Source organism: Oncorhynchus masou, chromosome 27 (genome assembly GCF_036934945.1).
Source record: "Oncorhynchus masou masou isolate Uvic2021 chromosome 27, UVic_Omas_1.1, whole genome shotgun sequence".
Taxonomy (NCBI): domain Eukaryota; kingdom Metazoa; phylum Chordata; class Actinopteri; order Salmoniformes; family Salmonidae; genus Oncorhynchus; species Oncorhynchus masou.
In genome coordinates this window covers 12,347,086-12,364,510 of record NC_088238.1, presented here as the reverse complement: position 1 = coordinate 12,364,510, position 17,425 = coordinate 12,347,086, and the positions used below count along the sequence as shown (strand labels likewise).

The following is a 17,425-nucleotide window of genomic DNA, read 5'->3' as shown; positions in this document are numbered from 1 at the left end:
ACAGGTTGTCAGACCAGTTACTAGACAGGTTGTCAGACAGGTTGTCAGACAGGTTGTTAGACAGGTTGTCAGACAGGTTACTAGACAGGTTGTCAGACAGGTTGTCAGACAGGTTACTAGACAGGTTGTCAGACAGGTTACTAGACAGGTTGTCAGACCGGTTACTAGACAGGTTGTCAGACCGGTTACTAGACAGGTTGTCAGACCGGTTACTAGACAGGTTGTCAGACCGGTTACTAGACAGGTTGTCAGACCGGTTACTAGACAGGTTGTCAGACCAGGTTACTAGACAGGTTGTCAGACCGGTTACTAGACAGGTTGTCAGACCGGTTACTCGACAGGTTGTCAGACAGGTTACTCGACAGGTTGTCAGACAGGTTGTCAGACCGGTTACTAGACAGGTTGTCAGACCAGGTTACTAGACAGGTTACTAGACAGGTTGTCAGACCAGGTTACTAGACAGGTTGTCAGACAGGTTACTAGACAGGTTGTCAGACAGGTTGTCAGACCGGTTACTAGACAGGTTGTCAGACAGGTTACTAGACAGGTTGTCAGACAGGTTACTAGACAGGTTGTCAGACAGGTTACTAGACAGGTTGTCAGACAGGTTACTAGACAGGTTGTCAGACAGGTTGTCAGACAGGTTACTAGACAGGTTGTCAGACAGGTTACTAGACAGGTTGTCAGACAGGTTACTAGACAGGTTACTAGACAGGTTGTCAGACAGGTTGTCAGACAGGTTACTAGACAGGTTGTCAGACAGGTTGTCAGACTAGTTACTAGACAGGTTGTCAGACAGGTTGTCAGACAGGTTACTAGACAGGTTGTCAGACAGGTTGTCAGACAGGTTGTCAGACCAGTTACTAGACAGGTTGTCAGACAGGTTGTTAGACAGGTTGTCAGACAGGTTACTAGACAGGTTGTCAGACAGGTTACTAGACAGGTTGTCAGACAGGTTACTAGACAGGTTGTCAGACAGGTTACTAGACAGGTTGTCAGACAGGTTACTAGACAGGTTGTCAGACAGGTTGTCAGACCGGTTACTAGACAGGTTGTCAGACCGGTTACTAGACAGGTTGTCAGACCGGTTACTAGACAGGTTGTCAGACCGGTTACTAGACAGGTTGTCAGACCGGTTACTAGACAGGTTGTCAGACCGGTTACTAGACAGGTTGTCAGACCGGTTACTAGACAGGTTGTCAGACCGGTTACTAGACAGGTTGTCAGACCGGTTACTAGACAGGTTGTCAGACCGGTTACTAGACAGGTTGTCAGACAGGTTACTAGACAGGTTGTCAGACAGGTTGTCAGACAGGTTACTAGACAGGTTGTCAGACCAGGTTGTCAGACCGGTTACTAGACAGGTTGTCAGACCAGGTTGTCAGACCAGGTTGTCAGACCAGGTTACTAGACAGGTTGTCAGACAGGTTACTAGACAGGTTGTCAGACAGGTTGTCAGACCGGTTACTAGACTGGTTGTCAGACAGGTTACTAGACAGGTTGTCAGACAGGTTACTAGACAGGTTGTCAGACAGGTTACTAGACAGGTTGTCAGACAGGTTACTAGACAGGTTGTCAGACAGGTTACTAGACAGGTTGTCAGACAGGTTACTAGACAGGTTGTCACACAGGTTACTAGACAGGTTGTCACACAGGTTACTAGACAGGTTGTCACACAGGTTACTAGACAGGTTGTCAGACAGGTTACTAGACAGGTTGTCAGACCGGTTACTAGACAGGTTGTCAGACAGGTTACTAGACAGGTTGTCAGACCGGTTACTAGATAGGTTGTCAGACAGGTTGTCAGACTAATAATGCAACACCAACAACACCAATATAACTACAGTGTATCCTCTGTGTTAACACTGCTGCTGTATGTAGAACGTTCTAAATGTTTACATTGTCGTCATTTAACAGACACACTTATCCAGACAGACTTACAGGAGCATTTAGGGTTCAGTGTCTTGCTCAAGGACACAGACAGATTCTTTAGAACCAGCAACCTTTTAGTTACTGGCCCAACGCAAGGCTACCAGCCACCCCAAATGCCCACTGGCCAGCCCCCACTGCCCAGCCCCCACTGCCCAGCCCCCACTGCCCAGCCCCCACTGGCCAGCCCCCACTGCCCAGCCCCCACTGGCCAGCCCCCACTGCCCAACATAACAGCATTTTAGGAAAACTTTAGGAATGCAGCCCCCACTACCCAGCCCCCAATGCCAAGCCCCCATGCCCAGGCTCCCCACTCAAAGTTCCTGGCCCTCACTGCCCTCCCCCACTGCCCTCCATCCCCATTTTAGGAAAACTCTAGGAATGCAGACTATCCGAATGCCAAACTCATCCAGGCCCTCCTCTCTGAAACTCTGTTCTCCCCCCTCCCTCCCCCTCTCTCTCTCTCCGTCCGTCCGTCCGTCCCTCTCTCTCCCCCCTCCCTCCGTCTCTCACTCTGTTCCCCCCCCCCTCCCTCCCCCCCCTCCCTCTGCCTCCCTCCCTCCCCCTTCTCCCCCTCTCTGTTCATCCATCCCTCCCTCCCTCCCTCTGTCCTCTATCCTCTCGTCTCTCTCTCTGTTCGTCCATCCCTCCCTCCCTCTCTCCCCGTCCGTCCGTCCCCCCCCCCTCTCCCCCTCCCCCTCTCTGTGTTCGTCCTCTCTCTCCCCCTCCTCTCTCCCCTCTCCCTCCTCTCTGTGTTCATCCCTCCCCCTCTCTCTCTCCCTCCCCCCCCTCTCTGTTCCTCCCGTCCCTCCCTCCTCTGTCTCTCTCTCTCCCTCTCCCCCCCCTCCGTCTCTCTGTTCGTCCATCCCTCCCTCCCTCTCTCTGTCTCTTCCTCTACCCTCCCCCTCTCTCTGTCCTCCATCCTCCCCCTCTCTCCTCTGTGTTTGTCCATCTCTCTCTTCCTCCCTCCCCCCTCCCCCTCTCTGTGTTTGTCCGTCTCTCTCTCCCTCTCCCTCCCCCTTCTCCCTCTCTCTGTTCGTCCGTCCCTCCCTCCCTCTGTCTGTCTCTCCCCCTCCCTCCTCTCTCTGTTTGTCCATCCTTCCCTCTCTCCCTCTCTCCCAGTTTTCATTAGCATTGTGGTGATGGCGTGTTTATATTGAATAAATCTTCATGGTGGTAAATGAGTGGTTTTTATTAGAGTGGGCTAATGGCTGGATGACAGCGCTCCAGAGAGCCATCACAGACTGTGTGTGTATCACCGGGCAGGACGGACAGGAGGAAAGGAAGGGAGGGCCATAGGTCAAGTATGTGTAGATGCAAATCAGTGCAGCATTAGCCAAAATATGTGCTAATGCTGTGCATGATCCGCCACCATCAGCTTAATAGAATAACTCTGCATGCCTCTGTGTTCTTCACTGTGTGGTGTAGGTATACATTGTGTGTGTGTGTGTGAGTATGCATATGCTGTAACTAACTGTGAGTGGGTGTGACCAATGTGTATGCGTCTGTGTGTATGTCTATAAGTACGTGTATGTCAACAGTCCACAAGTGCATGTGTGTATGCCTTGTGTGTGTGTCCTTGAGTGTGTGTGACTCATTACCAGTGGTCCGGGATGACAGAAGAAGGCTGGTTAACATCGTTAGGGAGCCCGGGCTGTCAAGATAATCAACTATATGAGGCTTCCTGAGAGTTAGCAGGATGGGGAGAGAGGGAGACTCGCAGGAGGGGAGGAGAGAAGGAGTACATGTGACAGCCCGTCACTGGCCCCTCTGGTGCACACTGGGCTCAGACGGGGTGTGTGTGTGTGTGTGTGTGTGTGTGTGTGTGTGTGTGTGTGTGTGTGTGTGTGTGTGTGTGTGTGTGTAGGAGTGGAGAAGAGAGACTTTTTTGGAAAGTGAACCAGTCCTGTCCCTCACTAACCCCATGGGGTCTTGTAACACTGCCATTCAGCTGAGGCAGAAAGAGAGCAGTGGGAATACTAATAGTCAAGCAGAGAGAGAGAGAGAGAGGAGAGAGAGAAAGACAGAGAGAGGAGAAAGAGAGAGAGAGAGCTGAGGGAGGGCTAGAGGAGGTGGGGATGGAGAGAGAGTGTGAAAGTGAGGGAGACGTTAATCTGACAGATGAGCAGGGTAATGAGTGACAGCATGTCTGGAATGAACACATCAGGGAGTCTCACAGGATTGACAGAGACAGGATGGACTTTCAACAGACCGGAGAGAGAGAGAGCGAAAGGGTGATGAGCAGAGAGAGCTGAGAGAGACAGCTGAGAGAGAGACAGGAGAGAGAGAGAGCTGAGAGAGGGGGAGAGAGCTGAGAGAGAGAGAGCTGAGAGAGAGAGAGCTGAGGGAGAGCAGAGAGAGAGCAGAGAGAGCTGAGAGAGAGCAAGAGAGCTGAGAGAGAGAGCAAGAGAGCTGAGAGAGAGAGGAAGAGAGCTGAGAGAGAGAGAGGAAGAGAGCTGAGAGAGAGAGAGGAAGAGAGCTGAGAGAGAGAGAGGAAGAGAGCTGAGAGAGAGAGAGAGAGGAAGAGAGCTGAGAGAGAGAGGAAGAGAGCTGAGAGAGGGGAGAGTGATGGGAAGAGAGGGAGATCTGAGACGGTGGAAAGGGAGAGCAAAACAACGAGTTAACCAATAAAAAGGGAGAGAGACAGAGAGATAACTGTTGCAGCCGCTCTCCTACTGAGAGGCAAATTGAAACACCTAGCTTAAAATGGACACTGACAGTCTTCTGTGAAAGCAATGTAATGAGGCACAGACCTGACTCACTGAGTTTCCTTAGATTAGCCTCCGTCAGACTGTTCCAGGGACAGCTTCAACTTGAGTTAGGGTCAACATCAGCTCTTGTCTAGCACCTATCAAACAAGATAGGATCCTTCTTGCATAGAGTACAGTGGCCCAGTTCCAATACTGTTATAAATCCATCCTTCTTTCCTGGAGGTCACTGATCTAACACAGTTGGATATGTGAGAGCAAGGACTCTACACCATTACATAGGCTTGGGCCAGTGGAGGCTGGTGGGAGGACCTATAGAAGGACGGGCTCCAAATGTTTGATACCGTTTCATTTTTATTCCATTCCAGCCATGACAATGAGCCTGTCCTTCTATAGCTTCTCCCACCAGCGTAGATGTTCATGCAGGGATTTCTGGTATAACCGGAATAGCACACAAGTGGCCGCTAAAAAACAAAAAACATTGCTTTCCCAGAATACTAAAAAGAAATTGCACAAGTAATAGCGAAATCATATAGAAGATGTTAGCTAAATGCTAACAAGCGAAAACGAACATAAACTAATTGTAGACAGGCAAATCCAGCTCATGAAGTTATACAAGCATGGCTCATTTTTGGTGAGTGTGGACATTTACAAGTGAAAGTCAATGAGTGCAAGTGCAAATGAAAAAGTAGCGATGCATCTGAGCTCTGAAGCAAGCTTCCAGAAAATTGGAACGGAAATGGCGCCACACCAAACTGAAAGTCTTCCGACTAGCTTGGAAAGACAGTACCGTGCAGTATCGAAGAGCCCTTACTGCTGCTCGATCATCCTATTTTTCGAACTTAATTGAGGAAAATAAGAACAATCCGAAATTCCTTTTTGATACTGTCGCAAAGCTAACTAAAAAGCAGCATTCTCCAAGAGAGGATGACTTTCACTTTAGCAGTGATAAATTCATGAACTTCTTTGAGGAGAAGATTATGATTATTAGAAAGCAAATTACGGACTCCTCTTTAAATCTGCGTAGTCCTTCAAAGCTCAGTTGTCCTGAGTCTGCACAACCCTGCCAGGACCTAGGATCAAGAGAGACGCTCAAGTGTTTTAGTACTATATCTCTTGACACAATGATGAAAATAATCATGGCCTCTAAACCTTCAAGCTGCATACTGGACCCTATTCCAACTAATCTACTGAAAGAGCTGCCTCCTGTGCTTGGCCCTCCTATGTTGAACATAATAAACGGCTCTCTATCCACCGGATGTGTACCAAACTCACTAAAAGTGGCAGTAATAAAGCCTCTCTTGAAAAAGCCAAACCTTGACACAGAAAATATTTAAAAAAATATTGGCCTATATCGAATCTTCCATCCCTCTCAAAAATTTTAGAAAAGGCTGTTGCGCAGCAACTCACTGCCTTCCTGAAGACAAACAATGTATACGAAATGCTTCAGTCTGGTTTTAGACCCCATCATAGCACTGAGGCGGCACTTGTGAAGGTGGTAAATGACATCTTAATGGCATTGGACCGAGGCTCTGCATCTGTCCTTGTGCTCCTAGACCTTAGTGCTGCTTTTGATACCATCGATCACCACATTCTTTTGGAGAGATTGGAAACCCAAATTGGTCTACACGGACAAGTTCTGGCCTGGTTTAGATCTTATCTGTCGGAAAGATATCAGTTTGTCTCTGTGAATGGTTTGTCCTCTGACAAATCAACTGTAAATTTCAGTGTTCCTCAAGGTTCCGTTTTAGGACCACTATTGTTTTCACTATATATTTTACCTCTTGGGGATGTTATTCGAAAACATAATGTTAACTTTCACTGCTATGCGGATGACACACAGCTGTACATTTCAATTAAACATGGTGAAGCCCCAAAATTGCCCTTGCTCGAAGCATGTGTTTCAGACATAAGGAAGTGGATGGCTGCAAACGTTCTACTTTTAAACTCGGACAAAACAGAGATGCTTGTTCTCGGTCCCAAGAAACAAAGATATCTTCTGTTGAATCTGACAATTAATCTTAATGGTTGTAGTCGTCTCAAATAAAACTGTGAAGGACCTCGGCGTTACTCTGGACCCTGATCTCTCTTTTGAAGAACATATCAAGACCATTTCAAGGACAGCTTTTTTCCATGTACGTAACATTGCAAAAATCAGAAACTTTCTGTCCAAAAATGATGCAGAAAAATGTATCCATGCTTTTGTCACTTCTAGGTTAGACTACCGCAATGCTCTACTTTCCAGCTACCCGGATAAAGCACTAAATAAACTTCAGTTAGTGCTAAATACGGCTGCTAGAATCCTGACTAGAACCAAAAAATTTGATCATATTACTCCAGTGCTAGCCTCTCTACACTGGCTTCCTGTCAAAGCAAGGGCTGATTTCAAGGTTTTACTGCTAACCTACAAAGCATTACATGGGCTTGCTCCTACCTATCTCTCTGATTTGGTCCTGCCGTACATACCTACACGTACGCTACAGTCACAAGACGCAGGCCTCCTAATTGTCCCTAGAATTTCTAAGCAAACAGCTGGAGGCAGGGCTTTCTCCTATAGAGCTCCATTTTTATGGAACGGTCTGCCTACCCATGTCAGAGACGCAAACTCGGTCTCAACCTTTAAGTCTTTACTGAAGACTCATCTCTTCAGTAGGTCATATGATTGAGTGTAGTCTGGCCCAGGAGTGGGAAGGTGAACGGAAAGGCTCTGGAGCAACGAACCGCCCTTGCTGTCTCTGCCTGGCCGGTTCCCCTCTTTCCACTGGGATTCTCTGCCTCTAACCCTACTACAGGGGCTGAGTCACTGGCTTACTGGGGCTCTCTCATGCCGTCCCTGGAAGGGGTGCGTCAACTGAGTGGGTTGATTCACTGATGTGGTCATCCTGTCTGGGTTGGCGCCCGCCCTTGGGTTGTGCCGTGGCGGAGATCTTTCTGGGCTATACTCAGCCTTGTCTCAGGATGGTAAGTTGGTGGTTGAAGATATCCCTCTCGTGGTGTGGGGGCTGTGCTTTGGTAAAGTGGGTGGGGTTATATCCTTCCTGTTTGGCCCTGTCTGGGGGTTTCCTCGGATGGGGCCACAGTGTCTCCTGACCCCTCCTGTCTCAGCCTCCAGTATTTATGCTGCAGTAGTTTGTGTGTCGGGGGGCTGGGGTCAGTTTGTTATATCTGGAGTACTTCTCCTGTCCTATTCGGTGTCCTGTGTGAATCTAAGTGTGCGTTCTCTAATTCTCTCCTTCTCTCTTTCTTTCTCTCTCTCATGGATGACCTGAGCCCAAGGACCATGCCCCAGGACTACCTGACATGATGACTCCTTGCTGTCCCCAGTCCACCTGGCCGTGCTGCTGCTCCAGTTTCAACTGTTCTGCCTTATTATTATTATTCGACCATGCTGGTCATTTATGAACATTTGAACATCTTGGCCATGTTCTGTTATAATCTCCACCCGGCACAGCCAGAAGAGGACTGGCCACCCCACATAGCCTGGTTCCTCTCTAGATTTCTACCTAGGTTTTGGCCTTTCTAGGGAGTTTTTCCTAGCCACCGTGCTTCTACACCTGCATTGCTTGCTGTTTGGGGTTTTAGGCTGGGTTTCTGTACAGCACTTTGAGATATCAGCTGATGTACGAAGGGCTATATAAATAAATTTGATTTGATTTGCATGTTTTTCCAGAGGGAAGAGCAGCATGTGAACATGGAGCAGAGGGGAGAGAAAACGCTAGTCGGAAGCACAGGGACAAAATGGCAGCTGTACAGACAACCCATACAGAGCTCTTTGACTTACTCCTCAAACACGGCAGAAAGCCGTTATAAGATATCTGATAGCAAACATTTAGCAGTGAATTACACACAAGTGTAACTTCCTCACCTCACATGTGCCACACAACAGACACTCAGTGACAGATATAGAACGCTCTGGGCTGACCAGCTCCTGTTGTTTTCTCCTGTCGTGGACCGACTGGCTCATGTTGTTTTATCCTGTCGTGGACTGACCGGCCGGCTCCCGTCGTGCCGTCAGGGACTGACCGGCCGGCTCCCGTCGTGCCGTCAGGGACTGACCGGCTGGCTCCCGTCGTGCCGTCAGGGACTGACCGGCTCCCCCCGTGGACCGACCTGGACTGACCGGCCGGTTTTCCCGTCGTGCCGTCAGGGACTGACCGGCTGGCTCCCGTCGTGCCGTCAGGGACTGACCCGTGCGTCAGGGACTCCGTCCGTGCCGTCAGGGACTGACCGGCTCCCGTGCCGTGGACTGACCGGCTCCCGTCGTGCCGTCAGGGACTGACCGGCTCCCCGGCCGTCAGGGACTGACCGGCTCCCGTCGTGCCGTCAGGGACTGACCGGCTCCCGTCGTGCCGTCAGGGACTGACCTGGCTCCCGTCGTGCCGTCAGGGAGGGACCGGCTCCCGTCGTGCCCAGGGACTGACCGGCTCCCGTCGTGCCGTCAGGGACTGACCGGCCCCGTCGTGCCGTCAGGGACTGACCGGCTGCCGTCAGGGACTGACCGGCCCCGTCGTGCCGTCAGGGACTGACCGGCTGACCCCGTCGTGCCGTCAGGGACTGACCGGCCCCCGTCGTGCCGTCAGGGACTGACCGGCTCCCGTCGTGCCGTCAGGGACTGACCGGCCCCGTCGTGCCGTCAGGGACTGACCGGCTCCGTCGTGCCGTCAGGGACTGACCGGCTCCGTCGTGCCGTCAGGGACTGACCGGCTCCCGTCGTGCCGTCAGGGACGGCTCCCGGCCGCTCCGTGCCAGGGACTGACCGGCTCCCAGTGCCGTTAGGGACTGACCGCTCCGCGTGCTGTTATGGACTGACCGCTCCTGTTGTGCCATTATGGACTGACCAGCTCCAGTTTTCTCCTGTTGTTCTGTTACAAACAAGAGACTGGCTCAACTGTTCTGGGGAACTACGGTAAGCTTCATAATGTAAAATAATACCTTTTTTTTTACTTGTTTTGACGGTATTGGAAAACCACCTGTGGCTTTTTCCAAATTCCCTGAGTATACCTCCAAGCTTACCACTACAGGGGTCTTCCTTTAAAAGTTGCGTCCTACTGCAGCACAGCTTGCAGTGTGCTGACTAATTGCATGGCACATGCGAGTGCATAACATCATATTATTTTGTTGCCAATAACGCTAGTTTGACCACCAGAGGGCGTCTTTGAGAAGGTAAGTTATTGAAACGACACGGAGCTGTAGGCCAAAGAGTCATGTTTACTGTAGCTGATTCAGCGTAACTTACTTTTTGGCATAAGTCATCCATGTCTAAATACAGTCAAGCATTTTAGATATAAAATTAAATAAAGGGTGCCTTGAATAATGAAACAATGAAACAATGAATAAACCACAACATGTCGGCTAATGTGATTCAATTCACAAATGGGAAAGGGGGATACCTAGTCCGTTGTCCAATTGAATGTATTCAACTGAAATGTGTCTTCTGCATTTAACCCAACCCCTCAGAATCAGAAAGGTGCGGGGGGCTGCCATAATCAAAACAACATCTTCTGCACCCGGGGAACAGTGGGTTAACTGCCTTGCTCAGGGGCAGAATGACAGATTTTTACCTTGTCAGCTCCATTCGATTACTGGCCCAATGCTATAACCACTAGGCTACCTGCTGCCTCTATCCATTTGACTGTTTTTAATATTGGCTGTACTAGAGACTTAACGTTTTTTTGTTAGAACAGACTATATGGGATTGATTATAATTTCATTTTAAAATTATAGTACTTATTGTGCAGTTTATACTTTTAGAAATGTTATTAAATTGATTAATATTATGGTGTTTCTATTTTCTATTTTCAGAAAATGCATTTTACAGTAGCCTCAGGGTTTCTGTTACTGGGGGAAAATATGGCACTGTACAAAACGTCTGACAATGGTTGGGAGTAGGCCTAGGCTACTAAATCATTGCGACTTGAGAGAAAAATAATCCTATCCTTTCTTCACCCTAATTGTAGGCTGGCCAATATCCAAACGGAGATAAAAATCTGATTGATTTATCAAGACCAGTCCCCATAGTTGTCCCAAAGCATCGCAAAACGGTGCGGAATAGTTAACCACACGCGGGTAGGCTATTGCTTCAAATCCTATTATAACAATTGGATGACTTTGGGTGTTTCAGTAAGCAACCATTTGTTGCCTTCATTAGCCTACTTTATTCTAATATTTATGTCATTCAGTGATATTTTTTCTCACAGTAACTCGTTATGGGTCCATCCAGAAGTGTATGGGAGTAGTGACATACCTTGCAAACATTTAAAGTGTCTAAACTCGGCAAGAGTCTATTGTCCTGTCTGATAGCCCATCAAGGGTGGCTGGCTTCTTTTGTATTCTTTAATCTCCAGCTCAGAGAAGTGTGTTTCTATTCCAACAAAAAAAGAGACTTGAATAATTAAACAGTAAATAAACTGGAAAATGTCAGCTGAAGCAAATGAATTCAGAATTCATTCAAAATATGTTAAACCTTTCTTTTGTTGAGATACAACAATACATTGATATCTCAGCAAGGTTTTACCCATGCTTGTGGAGCTGGGGGGGAAGAGCAACTGTAGCTGAGATGTAGTTGAAATAAACATCCGTATTTTGAAAGTCTTTTTATCATTCTTTTATTAACGAAAGCATAAAGATGTTGATGAACAAATAATATATGTGTCTATGTGCGTGTTACATTGTCTTCTTCTGACAAACTAGAAACAAAATTGTGTCTTTTTTTAGTGTGCACACGAGACAGAGGAAGAGCAATTCTTACACTATTGTTTTAAATTCAATCACTCTCTTCTTCATCCTCATCATTCAGTTAATTTAAATTCAATTGCAATACATTTTGTCACTCCCACAGCAAAGTTTAAAAACAGACGGATTTGTGAAATTGTTTTATCCGTCATTTTGCGGTTGCATGAGGTTTGGTGATGACAGAATACGTAGGATATTAAATAAACACTCAAATAGGCAAAAGAAGCAGGAACAGCATTGGGCTGAGTGACACTCATTCCTGGCTTTCGTTCAAAGTAAGTTATATTATAATGCAGGGTGAAAGACACATTATTTCATATTCTTTGATATTGAGTTAGAAATGTACAATTTAAGAGCAGTTAAACATCAAATAAATTGCAAGTATGCCCCTTTTTGGCCATTAGGTTACACTTTACAATAGGACTCAACTCTGAATGACAACAGCAACTATCAGTAATTAAAACAGTGGCACAAATTTGGGGATTTTTCACACATAGCCGAGCTATTAGACTATCCTTTTGTAAATTAATGGAGGTGTGAATGTTTCAGTCAGTCTCCAGGACTAGAGCCCTGAATCAGGCAAAAAAGCTGCCAGCTATTGTGGAAGAATACTTGCGGATCTTGTTGATTTCTTCTGTCGCTTCAAGAGGCCTACTGTCCTCATTGTGTGGTTCCAAAGGATAAAGACTCACCTTCAGATGGATGTGGTTTCAGAGAGAAGTCAGCTGTTAGTCTGGGACCAGGCACGGTGGATAAAGATCACCTTCAGATGGATGTGTGGTTTCTCACCTTGGGACCAGGATGGATCAGATGGATGTGTGGTTTCAGAGAGAAGTCAGCTGTGAGCCTGGGACCAGGCATGGTGGAAGACATTTTTTTCCTGCATAGCAATTTGAAGAAATCCTACTAAATAGGCCAAGTCTAAACTAATATATTAAATTGCCTAAATAAACAAGTATATTTCATAAATAAATGAAGGAGCTCAAGTCTTGAAAATATGGGCAACTGCCTATCCTCGCTGGACTCTCGTTCATTCAGTTTCTTCTTTGCTTTAGCAAAGAAGGACTCCGTGTTTCACGAACTCACATTCTATAGAGGGGCTATCACTCTTCCATTCTGTGGTAAAATACCATTTGTTATTTAGAATTATTTATTTCTGTTTTTAGAGGGAGAGAAACCAAAAGCCCACTGTGCCAATTTTAGAAAATCATCAGTCCAGTAATTGTGCCATTGCATTTCATTTACCCAAGTTCTCTTTCAACTCCAGGACCACCCGCCTGATGCAGGACTCTAGAGCAGACACTCGGACTGAAACATTCACACCTCCATTCATTTAGGAAAAGATAGTCAATTTCTGCCAGTGTTTAGACTTAACTCCCTCTTGTGATATTGTGGTGCAATGACAGAACAACGCAATTTACCACAATCTGCCATGTTTGAAGGAATAATGTTTAAAGGAAGAACCATTACATACAACAGTTGATATATTTAGCTCAGATGTGAGTGATTTTCCTAAATAGTGTCACCAACTTCCATCAACTTGACCACACCATGTAAAAAGTGCTTTAATGTAGATTTTAGGTTTGCAGCCCCCACGAAGGACTGAGAGTGGGAGACAAAGAGACAGAAGGTCTTCAGGGGCCTCAGGGGGCCAGACATCCCTCGTCTTCCCTCTCAAATCTGCCTGTTCTGGAGCAGAGATGAACTGACTAGGCCCTAATTACCTGCGTTTGGAAGAAGAGTGTAGGAGTGAGTGGAGGAAGAAGGGAAAGGAGAGACCACAGAATTGTTCCAGCCATTTCGTGCTTTGGCCCCCGCTGAGCGCGCCACAAAACCCACATCAAAGTCAACCCACACACCTGTGGTGGCCCCTGGGCCGCTTTGATGAAGCTTTGCGGCTGGAAGGGAGATGTACTATTGGGTCGTGTTCATTAGGCACCAAACGGAAGAAAACTAGGAGTCCTGCCAATTAGCTGAAATGCCAGTCCATTTCTGTAGCCAAGGAGGACAGCAATCACGTTATATGATAGTCAAGTGTCAGGTCAGCATCGGGTATTAAAAATCTGGCTGGATGTCTGGATTGCCATATCCCAGTGTTAATCATATGAATCCCATTCTCTCGCACGCATGCCCCACCATGGCCCCAAACTTAACACACTTTCATACAAACCTTACCACATCCTCACCTACCACCCCACCTCCACACAAATTCTCACTTACTCACCAGCATGTCGGTGGCGTGCAGGTAGTGCTTGCTGGCCATGCAGGCTTCCAGTCTCTGTGGGACCTGCTTGATACTCTCGATCTCGTCCAGCAGGTTGAGGACGTGTTTGTGCTCGATGCCTTCGATCCACAGCTTCCTCAGTTCATCCCTCTTGCAGTGGAGCAGCATCTTACAGGACAGCAGGTTCTCCTTCACCTGGGATACAATGGGACATCACACAGGTCAGACACCAGGGTGTTCATCAGGCGATAAAGGGAAAAAGATGGAATGAAACAGGGACAGAGTAGTTGGACTGTTGTAAAACGTTTTGCTTCGGTGTGCATTCATGAATCAACCCCCCCCCCCCCCCCCCCCCAGGGTCAGACAGGTGAGGCTCCAGGGTTGTGTTCATTAGGCACCAAACGAAAGAAAGTTAACTGAAACAGGGAGGGACTACTAATCAATTAGAAACAATCCTTTTCATCTCTGCTGTAAAGCGTTATTAAACGTTTTCTGTTGTGTGCCCTAATGAACATGACCCATGGGTCCGTTCAGAGACAAGAGAGGCAAGCGTTTAGAAAGTTCAGATAGAAATGTATTGCGCAGAACAGACGTGATTATTTGTCAGGTAGAATAGTGAGTTGTCAGCTCTATTCATTACATTTCTATCTGGAACGTTCTGAATAGTTTCAGGGACACTTGAACACTCTCCTTTCAGTTTCAAAGCTCAGTATCCCACCTGAATCATTGGGCACTTAACGTGGCACAAAAGCACCATCACCGTCTTAGGAAACCTTTCTAGGTTCTCTTTGTAACAGTCTCATATACAGTTGAAGTCAGAAGTTTACATGCAGTTTAGCCAAAATACATTTAAACTCAGTTTTTCACAATTCCTGACATTTAATCCTAGTAAAAATGCCCTGTCTATGGTCAGGTAGGATCACCACTTTATTTTAAGAATGTGAAATGTCAGAATAATAGTAGAGAGAATGATTTATTTCAGCTTTTATTTCTTTCATCACATTCCCAGTGGGTCAGAAGTTTACATACACTCAATTAGTGTTTGGTAGCATTGCCTTTAAATTGTTTAACTTGGGTCAAACGTTTCAGGTAGCCTTCCACAAGCTTCCCACAATAAGCTGGGTGAATTTTGGCCCATTCCTCCTGACAGAGCTGGTGTAACCTAGGCAGGCTTTTTCAGTTCTGCCCACACATTTTCTATAGGATTGAGGTCAGGGCTTTGTGATGGCCACTCCAATACCTTGACTTTGTTGTCCTTAATCCGTTTTGCCACAACTTTGGAAGTATGCTTGGGGTCATTGACTATTTGGAAGACCTATTTGCGACCAAGCATTAACTTCCTGACTGATGTCTTGAGATGTTGCCTCAATATATCCACATAATTTTCCTCCCTCATGATACCATCTACTTTGTGAAGCGCACCAGTCGCTCTTGCAGCAAAGCACCCCCACAACATGATGCTGCCACCCCTGTGCTTCACGGTTGGGATGGATGGTGTTCTTCAGCTTGCAAGCATCCCCCTTTTTCCTCCAAACAGAACAATGGTCATTATGGCCAAACAGTTCTATTTTTGTTTCATCAGACCAGAGGACATTACTCCAAAAAGTACAATCTTTGTCTCCATGCGCAGTTGCAAACCGCAGTCTGGATTTTTTATGGTGGTTTTGGAGCAGTGGCATCTTCTTTGCTGAGCGGCCTTTCAGGTTATGTCGATATAGGACTCGTTTTACTGTGGATATAGATACTTTTGTACCGGTTTCCTCCAGCATCTTCACAAGGTCCTTTGCTGCTGTTCTGGGATTGATTTGCACTTTTCGCACCAAAGTATGTTTATCTCTATGAGACAGAACGTGTGTCCTTCCTTAGCGGTATGATGGCTAAGTGGTCCCATGGTGTTTATACTTTCGTACTATTATTTATACAGATGAAAGTGGTACCTTCAGGCATTTGGAAATTGCTCCCAAGAATGAACCAGACTTGAGGTCTACAATTTATTTTAGACCCGTGTTCCTGAGAGTCTTGGCTGATTTCTTTTGATTTTCCCATGATGTCAAGCATCGAGGCACTGAGTTTGAAGGTGGGCCTTGAAATATATCCACAGGTACAATTGACTCAAATTATGTCAATGAGCCTATCGGAAGCTTCTAAAGCCATGACATAATTTTCTGGAATCTTCCAAGCTGTTTAAATATACTTAAACTTCTGACCCACTAGAATTGTGATACAGTGAATTATAAGTGAAATAATATGCCTGTAAAAAATTGTTGGAAAAATGACTTGTGTCATGAACAAAGTAGATGTCCTAACCGACTTGACAAAACTATAGTTTGTTAACAAGAAATGGGTAGAGTGATTGAAAAACATAGTTTTAATGACTCCAACCTAAGTGGATGTAAACTCGGGTGCACCTCAGCCACGCACAAGGTACTAAACGATATCATAATCACCATCGATAAAAGACAGTACTGTGCAGCCATCTGCATCAACCTGGCCAAGGCTTTCAACTCTGTCAATCACCGTATCCTTATCGGCATACTCAACAGCCTTGGTTTCTCAAATGACAGCCTCGCCTGGTTCACCAACTACTTCTCAGACAGAGTTCAGTGTGTCAAATCGGAGGGCCTGTTGTCCGGACCTCTGACAGTCTCTATGGGGGTACCACAGGGTTCAATTCTTGGGCCGACTCTTCTCTGTATACAGCAATGATGTCGCTCTTGCTGCTGATGATTCTCTGATCCACCTCTACACAGATGATACCATTCTGTATACTTCTGGCCCTTCTTTGGACACTGTGTTAACTAACCTCCAAACGAGCTTCAATGCCATTCAACACTGCTTCCGTGGCCTCCAACTGCTCTTAAAACGCTAGTAAAAACACAAATGCATGCTTTTCAACCGTTCGCTGCCCGCACCCGCCCGCTGCCCGCACCCGCCCGCTCGAATAGCATCATTCCTGGACAGTTCTGATCCAGAATATGTGGACAACTACAAATACCTAGGTGCCTGTCAAGACTGTAAACTCTCCTTCCAGACTAACATTAAGCATCTCCAATCCAAAATTGAATCTAGAATCAGCTTCCTATTTCGAAACAAATCCTCCATCACTCATGCTGCCAAACATACCCTTGTAAAACTGACCATCCTACCGATCCTCAACTTCGGAGATGTCATTTACAAAATAGCTTCCAATACTCTACTCAGCAAACTGGATGCAGTCTATCACAGTGCCATCTGTTTTGTCACCAAAGCCCCATATACTACCCACCATTGCGACCTGTATGCTCTAGTCGGCTGGCCCTCGCTACATATTCGTCGCCACACCCACTGGCTCCAGGTCATCTATAAGTCTTTGCTAGGTAATGCTCCGCCTTATCTCAGCTCACTGGTCACGATAACAACACCCACACGTAGCACCCGCTCCAGCAGGTATATCTCACTGGTTGTCCCCAAAGCCAACACCTACTTTAGCCGCCTTTCCTTCCAGTTCTCTGCTGCCAATGACTGGAACGAATTGCAAAAATCGCTGAAGCTGGAGACTTATATTTGCATCACTAACTTTAAACATCAGCTATCTGAGTAGCTACTGCAGCTGTACATAGCCCATCTGTAAATAGCCCACACTATCTACCTACCTCATCCCCATATTGTTTTTATTTACTTTTCCACTCTTTTGCACACCAGTATTTCTACTTGCACATCATCATCTGCTCATCTATCACTCCAGTGTTAATTTGCTAAACTGTCATTACTTCGCTACTATGGCCTATTTATAGCCTTACCTCATCACGCCATTTGCACACACTGTATATAGACTTTCGTTTTTTCTATTGTG

General features: G+C 46.6%; 1 pseudogene; it reads right to left on the bottom strand.

Annotated features, from left to right (window-relative positions):
- LOC135516585 (exocyst complex component 4-like) overlaps positions 1-17,425 on the bottom strand; it is a 112,130-nt pseudogene that overhangs the window by 91,387 nt on the left and 3,318 nt on the right.